Source organism: Coptis chinensis, chromosome 6, assembly GCF_015680905.1.
Source record: "Coptis chinensis isolate HL-2020 chromosome 6, ASM1568090v1, whole genome shotgun sequence".
Classification (NCBI taxonomy): Eukaryota; Viridiplantae; Streptophyta; class Magnoliopsida; order Ranunculales; family Ranunculaceae; genus Coptis; species Coptis chinensis.
Genome location: NC_141461.1, coordinates 42,341,174 through 42,348,551, shown reverse-complemented (window position 1 = coordinate 42,348,551; position 7,378 = coordinate 42,341,174). Strand labels below are relative to the sequence as shown.

The following is a 7,378-nucleotide window of genomic DNA, read 5'->3' as shown; positions in this document are numbered from 1 at the left end:
ATTGAATGCTTTTGGCATTCTTCCATCCATGCAAAGGAGGTATTTTTTCTAAGTAATGGCTGAAATAGAGGTTTTCACTTATCTGAACTCTTGGAGATGAACTTTGTTGAGGAGTTGCTAACTTGCCGTGACTTTTGAACCTCTTTTCGTATTCTTAGGTGAAGGCAATTTCTCTAAAAGCAGAATCGATTTTGGGTTTGCCTCGATTCCTGCAGTAACCCGATACCCTAAAACTTCACGATGATCTGGCAAAAGCACATTTCGGGGTTGAGTTTCATGGATACTCTTAGAGAACGTCGAATGCACTTTTCAAGTGGGAGAGATGATCTCCCCGTTTCAGGCTCTTTATCAGGAGATCATCTACGTACACCTCCACAATGTCTCCTATCAATCTTTCAAACATTTTGTTCACCAAGTGTTGGTATGTGGCCCCTGCATTTTTTAGTCCGAATGGCATGACACGATAATAGTACAGGCCATCCTCGGTTTAATGAAACTTGCTTGCTTGTGGTCTTCCTCATGCAATGGGATCGTTATAGCAAAATGACCCATCACATGAAGATAATAGTTCATGTCCACCATCCCATCTACCAATTTGTCAATCCGGCGGTGGGGTAAAGCATCTTCGGACATGTGTGGCTTATATCCATGAAGTTGATACATATTCTCCATAACCCATTCTTCTTACGTTACTAGGATAATATTAGAGATCGGGTGAGGAAATTGATCTCTTTGACAAAATTAAGCTGCCTTTAGTTTTCAACCCGGCTTTTAAAGCTGGACTGTCAACACCTATCCTTCTTGGTTTACCTTGACTACTAATGCATCACTCGCGGACATTGAGTTGGTGGCATGCCGCGTGGGGATCAATTCGACATTTCTTGAATAACCAAACAAACCGTCGTGTGTTCTCGAAGAAAATATACTAGAAACAATATTAACTTTTCTGAACTTCGACAAGGTGTCGATAAAAGTGGTTTTGGCGACTGCCTCCCACAATTTCCATTTCCTCTAACGGCTCCCAGGTGAGGGGGACCCTCCCTCTTTCTTGGGACCCGATCTGGAAGAGGGGGGTCCAATGTAATTGCTATTTGGCGGGTTGCCCCACCCTATTGGTTCAAAAGGGAGGGGTACTTTATTGCCATATCATAGCATGCTTTGGCGGCTACGATCCCCTCTGATTGTCTTAATTTTCTAGTTGTGTAGGGAACTTGGACATTGGCGATAGGTGCTAGGAACAACTCGAGTGCAATGCGGTACCAAGTTTTGCCCAAGATAATGTGATAGGGTGTATTGGCTTTTCTGACAAAGTTTATGATGAGGGATTCTTGGACCAAGAACTATGGATAGTTGGATCTCCCACCTATGAGCTTTGTCTCCACGAATCCATATAGGTTGGAGTTGGTGGAAACCATCTCGAGAATCCCCGGAATCAGCGGCTTCTTGAATGCATTGTAGTATAGCACATCTGTTGCTTGGATAAACCAATATCGCGATGCAAATCATAATCTCAAAATGAGTTGAGAATGGAGGGGACAGGTTGAAAAGAGTGGTAACTTAACGTGAAGGCTGCTACCAAAATAGTCAAGGCAGTGAGAGCCACTGAGGAGCAAACATATTTGAAAGCTGGCCGGGAATGTATTTTGCAGTTTTAGTAAGTGTCAGTACACCAGATATTATCTATGGGAACACCTTCAAGGTAGAATTGCTCTATTGTATAGCACCAGGACCTGAAGTGCCAACAGGAGAGCAATCATCACGGTTGGTTATCTCATGGATGAATTTTCTTCAGACCACAATGATGAAAGGTATGATAGAAGGTGGAGTTAGGTAAGGTCTCAAAGGAAATTTTTGAGCAGTTTGAAGATCTGTTGTCTGACAATGTTAAACCAGTCGATATGAAAGAATTTGGATCCAACAAGAGCAGGTCTTGGCTTCTTTGCAGGTGGAGCCACAGTCAGACTCGGAAGCTGGCTACTCAGTATTTATTGAACTTTACTGTGGTTTCCACTATTCTCGTGGGTCTGTATGTTCTTATCCACATCTTATTAGCCATGCCTAGCTACCGATCCAAGGTCTTGAGTTTGATGGACTAGACTTGCCAGATTCAATTGGTGAAGTGGTTGTGTGTGGGATTCTGGTTCTACAAGGTGAGCGGGCTTTGGGGATGATAATCGTTTCATGCAGGCCAGAAACCAGAAAGGTACCTCCTATTTAAGAACTTCTTAACTCTTGTCGTACTTGGTGTTGTGTCATTGTTTGTCTTACACTAACTTTCGAAGTGGTTATGTCATCTTCTAACTGGTAGGAAATATCATGGTTTTCAATCAGTACATCAGAACATGTTACAAGCTTACAGTATATAAGTAAAAAGCGTCTCACTTAACAGTATTATGCAGCATTATAGCTCAACTCTAAGATAGTAATTTTATTTCTTTTAGAAGAGGGTATATTCACTATATTGTTACCAATCACAAAAAAAAAAAAAAAGATGATATTTGATTTTAATTCCACCTATGGACCTTGAAATCTTTATCCGATTCATTTGGTGATCACTCGAGTCCCATGCTTAGGATTCAACAGATCTATGACTTGCAGCATTCTCTGCCAAAACATAATCTGTACAAATTTTCTCTTTAATTTATTATTTTGTGAGAATATGTATAGGCTGACTCATCCATGTTATAAAATTACTACTTTAGGCACTTCACGGATCATGGAGTGAAAGCCAAGGGGATGGATGGTTGTTAACTGTTGCTCTGATTGAGGGAAGTAGCTTAGCAGCCGTTGATGCAACTGGTTTCTCAGATCCTTATGTGGTTTTACTTGCAATGGGAAAACAAGAGCGAGCTCTATCAAGTTCCAGAAAGCTGACCCCCTCAATGGAATGGTAAACTCACTTTTCTTGAATATTCACTTTCTACTTTCTAGTATCAGTGTCCTCTCAAGGCCTACCAGTGAGCTTAAAATTGGACCTAACTTCATGCAGTAGTGAAACAACTTGTTTACTGGATCCAAATTCTTTTTACAAATGCTTCATGCACTGATGCTGCAACAGAACACTTTTCAACCTGCAGAAATTTTTGAATTTGATGCAATGGATGATCCTCCATCTGTTTTGGAAATAGAGGTATTTGATTTTGATGGACCTTTTGATGAGGCTATAACTCTGGGACATGCCGAAGTCAACTTTCTAAAGTCTAATTTGTCTGATCTGGCGGATATATGGATCCCTCTTCAAGGAAAATTAGCTCAGGCATGTCGCTCTAAGTTGCACTTGAGAATTTTCTTGAACAATACAAGAGGTAATAATGTTGTTAAAGAGTACTTGGCGAAAATGGAGAAGGAGGTTGGTAAGAAGGTGAGTTGCTTTCCTGGTTAGGAGTTGTATCTGTTGCTCTAGTTGTCTTTTCCCGATCTTACTACTAATTCCCGAAATTATATGTAGATAAATATAAGATCACCGCAAACTAATTCAGCATTCCAGAAAGTGTTTGGGCTTCCCCCGGAAGAATTTCTCATCAATGACTTTACTTGTCACCTGAAGCGCAAGTTGCCATTGCAGGTATTGTACAATAAACTATCTAGTTTGTTGACTTCCTAAACTCTCAAAAGAGGGGAGTTTCCATTCTTCAACATATTCATTTACCCTGCACTTGGTTCATCCTTGCTTGTCCTGCAGGTGGGTCATCCTCTGCAATTAGTTACGGACCTTATGGTCCATTTTGTTATGGCAGGCTATGTCCTGTTGCCTTATCCATTTACCGTTGATTCTTTGCAGGGTCGGCTCTTTTTGTCCGCAAGAATCATGGGGTTTCATACGAACATGTTTGGAAATATAACAAAATTTTTCTTTTTATGGGAGGACATTGAAGACATTCAGGTGCTTCCACCTACTCTGGCATCTATGGGTAGTCCATCCATCATCATTATTCTCCGTCCTGGAAGAGGTATGGATGCAAGGCATGGTGCCAAAACACATGATCAAGAAGGCAGGCTGAAGTTCCACTTCCAATCTTTCGTGTCTTTCAATGTGGCTAATAGGTACTTAATAACCTGACTCTGCTTACTTTGACTTTTGATCATATAAATTCTATGAAAAAGTACAAAATGAGTAGATATGCATGGAAAGTTGCATCTTTTAAACAAACTTTTGGGGAAATAATCCATTCACCCAGATGCTCGAAGGGCTGGAAATATAGCAAAGACAGAAGACTGGCGATGGTGTTGGAGCATCGTCAGATTAAGGTGGACGGTCCAGATTTTTTTAATAGACAAATCTATTAAACTCCCTTCCTTCCGGGTGAATTTCTGGAGCATCTCTGAGGTGCACGGTCCAGATTTTCTTTAATAGACAAATTCACCCGGGGTGTGGTTGGTGAATTTCTTTTTCAAGTGTGTAAAAACGAAAAACTAAAGATGGTCAGTCTTGCTCTTGTATTAGGGGTCAGCCAAACCCCCCTCTTGTAATGTACTAAATGTACATTCGGGAGTGTTTATGGGGGAAAAAGAAAGTCTTGCTCTTGTACAATGTGGTTTTGAGTGAAGAAGATAAATATGCTACTTCACGCAGGACAATTTTGGCACTATGGAAGGCAATATCGTTAACTCCCGAGCAAAAGGTTCAAATAGTTGAAGAAGAATCTGAAGAAAAAAATGTCCAAACTGAAGAGAGCGGAGCTTTTCTGGGACTGGAAGATGCCACCATGTCAGAGGTTTATTCGTCTCATCTCTCCATTCCTGTAAGCTCTCTCTCTCATTTGCAATGTGCGTGTCCAGTGTAGAGGGCTTTATTAGAGCATCCAGTTACTCTCTTCGACACAGACCTTTTACCCCTGTAAGTATTGACCTTGGTATTGTAATATTTTACTGCATTCTCAGGTGAAACTCTTCATGGAATTGTTTAGTGGAGGCTATATAGAGCGAGGAAGGTCATGGGCGAGTGGGCTGCCTTGAGTATTCGCATACCTCAGGGGAATTGGTAAAATCTGATATGTACCAGAGACAAATTCGTTACAATTTGCCAAGCAGATTTCGAGCTATGGAGAAATAACGAGCACTCAGCAAAATACCCTTCCTCTAATAACAATGGATGGGTGGTTGAAGAGGTCATGACCCTCAACGGTGTCCCTTTAGCAGATCATTTCACTGTATGACAACTCCTGTTACTATTGATTCGTACCTTCCTATTGTGCTTTTATCGTTTCTTCCTTTTGTAATTCAATTATTTGTTTTGAAACTCCTTGCAGCTTCAGATAAGGTATCAAGTTGAACATCTCCCTTCAAGACCAAAATCATGTAATGTCCAGGCTTATTTTGGAATTACTTGGCTCAAAAGCACCCGGCATCAGAAAAGGGTCACAAAGAATATTCAATCCAATCTGACTGTTCGCTTGAAGTCAATTTACGGTCTACTTGAGAAGGAATATGTACCAGGAAAGTAAATAGTATGTTCATTTTGAATATAATTTTGAGAATCACCTTCTAGATAGATGTTCGGATGATTGCATTCCTTCCGTGCATAACACAGACTTACTGAGATCAAAGAAGGTTTTTGTGATTCCACAATGATGATAGAAAATTAGTAACCCAACATTCCTCTTGAATACGACGAACATGACTATTGCATGGCTGATGCCAGAAGACTGAGAGCTGTCTAAAGATGGTGTTAGTTGATTGATTAGCTGATTTATGGGAGCTCAAGTTTCAATCTTTATATTGACACATGCATACAGTGCTTGTTGGTTCAATTTGATTCAGACAATCTGGCCTTCTGAACCTCTAACAAGAAGGGAGTTACTAGTTAGTCAATGCTCATGGGATCAAGAAGTCGTAATTTGGTCATTCCTAGCCTCCTAGGTGAGCTGTGTTGTATGATGTAGATCAAATGATCAATTTGTACTTTATTTTGTTATTTATTAATTTTTAAATTTAGATGTCTGTATATAGAACATTTTGTATTATTCAAGTAATTTGCAAATAAGAAAATGTCTGAATGTAGTTTTATATATTTGGTGGGCGTGTTTCCTCTTAAACCAGAGTATCAACTGATAAACAACAGAGAAGAAACATCATGGAAATACTGACTAGTTGTTCTTTTTCCTTTTGGGAAAGTCTGAATTCCATTGAAACAGGTTGTACGGTATATGCAAAATGTATAGGACCGTCTCTTCTGGCCTACTGTGCCTGATTACCGCCCTTGCGATTACAAGTCCTTGGTGTGAACCTAAAGGAACTCGAGTACTCAACAATGCATTGTACTAGTGTTCCTATGACGTCTTAAACTTTCCACAATGTGCTTTTCTTTTTTCATTTCCCTAGATGGCTAGATTGCACTCATCGCAGTATGAAGGCAGTTTCCGAAGTTTCCAACACATGGCCAATAACAATTTAAGCTTTCGAAGTACTTTGGTGGAGTCGTGGAGATCTAGCTCTAGTTTCGCAGTGAATTATTACAGGCAAACTCGAAATAGTTGTGAAGTTTTTTATTCGGTCTTGACCGATATACATGTTTACCATTTTTGGCATTGGTGATACAGAGAAAAATATGCTGCTGTATATCTAGCAGAGCTTGTTCGTCCTAACCATTTGAAATGAGAGATTGACCCTTGACGTAATCACCTCTACAACTTAACCCCATTCATCGTCTCTCTCTCTTCCTCCAAATCAACAATGAAAAATTGCAATGGTGTTGTAAAACCCGAGCACCATCACCTATTAAAAAAGTTACGAACATAGAAAGTGTGTTTGCTAGATAATAATGTTACTTGTAGGTGAAGAAATTCGCCCAATCTCATTGTTTGGCGGGTTAGATAGGGATACCACCATTATTAGTTGCAATTATGGCTACCCCATTTTCAAAAATATTAGTGATACCCCCTTCCAAAGTATTAGTGATAACACTAATACTACGTTGGATCACACATTCTTTTACCACACAAGCCATAATCTCTACAGGGGTTATCAGGAACCACACTTCTGAACTGAATAGGCTATTTCTAATTTCTCATGTTTTACAATTTAGAAACACCTCCCTCAATTATTCTAATCAGTTCCCTCCATTTTAAGTAATTTACAAAAACTCCCCTCACTTCTTTGAAATTAGAATTAGTTTTCATATTATTTAAAATAATTTAGAAAACCTCCTTCCGTCATTGAAATTATAATCAACCCTTCTTAATGTTTTTATATTATTTTTTTAAAGATGTTAGAGTGATAGGTTTAAAGATTTGAAAAACTTGATCGTATACGGTTCGCATACTTGTATAATAGTTATTGTAGCGGTATGCGTTTCTACCTTCGAAGAACTGAAATTGTGAATATGGAGAATTGGCTGTGCTCTTTCTTTGGAAAGGAGTTGCCTACGTATCAGATTTCT

The 7,378-nt window shown here is 39.5% G+C and overlaps 1 pseudogene across 1 annotated transcript; it reads left to right on the top strand.

Moving 5' to 3' along the window:
• The first annotated feature begins 276 nt into the window (after nt 1-276).
• On the top strand, nt 277-6,010 carry LOC147493045 (C2 and GRAM domain-containing protein At1g03370-like; annotated as a pseudogene). Its single transcript, XR_015199492.1, has 9 exons — nt 277-364; nt 1,521-2,203; nt 2,703-2,890; nt 3,078-3,361; nt 3,449-3,565; nt 3,782-4,044; nt 4,574-4,742; nt 4,882-5,150; nt 5,250-6,010. The product of XR_015199492.1 is annotated as a C2 and GRAM domain-containing protein At1g03370-like (transcript).
• Nucleotides 6,011-7,378: the final 1,368 nt, after the last annotated feature.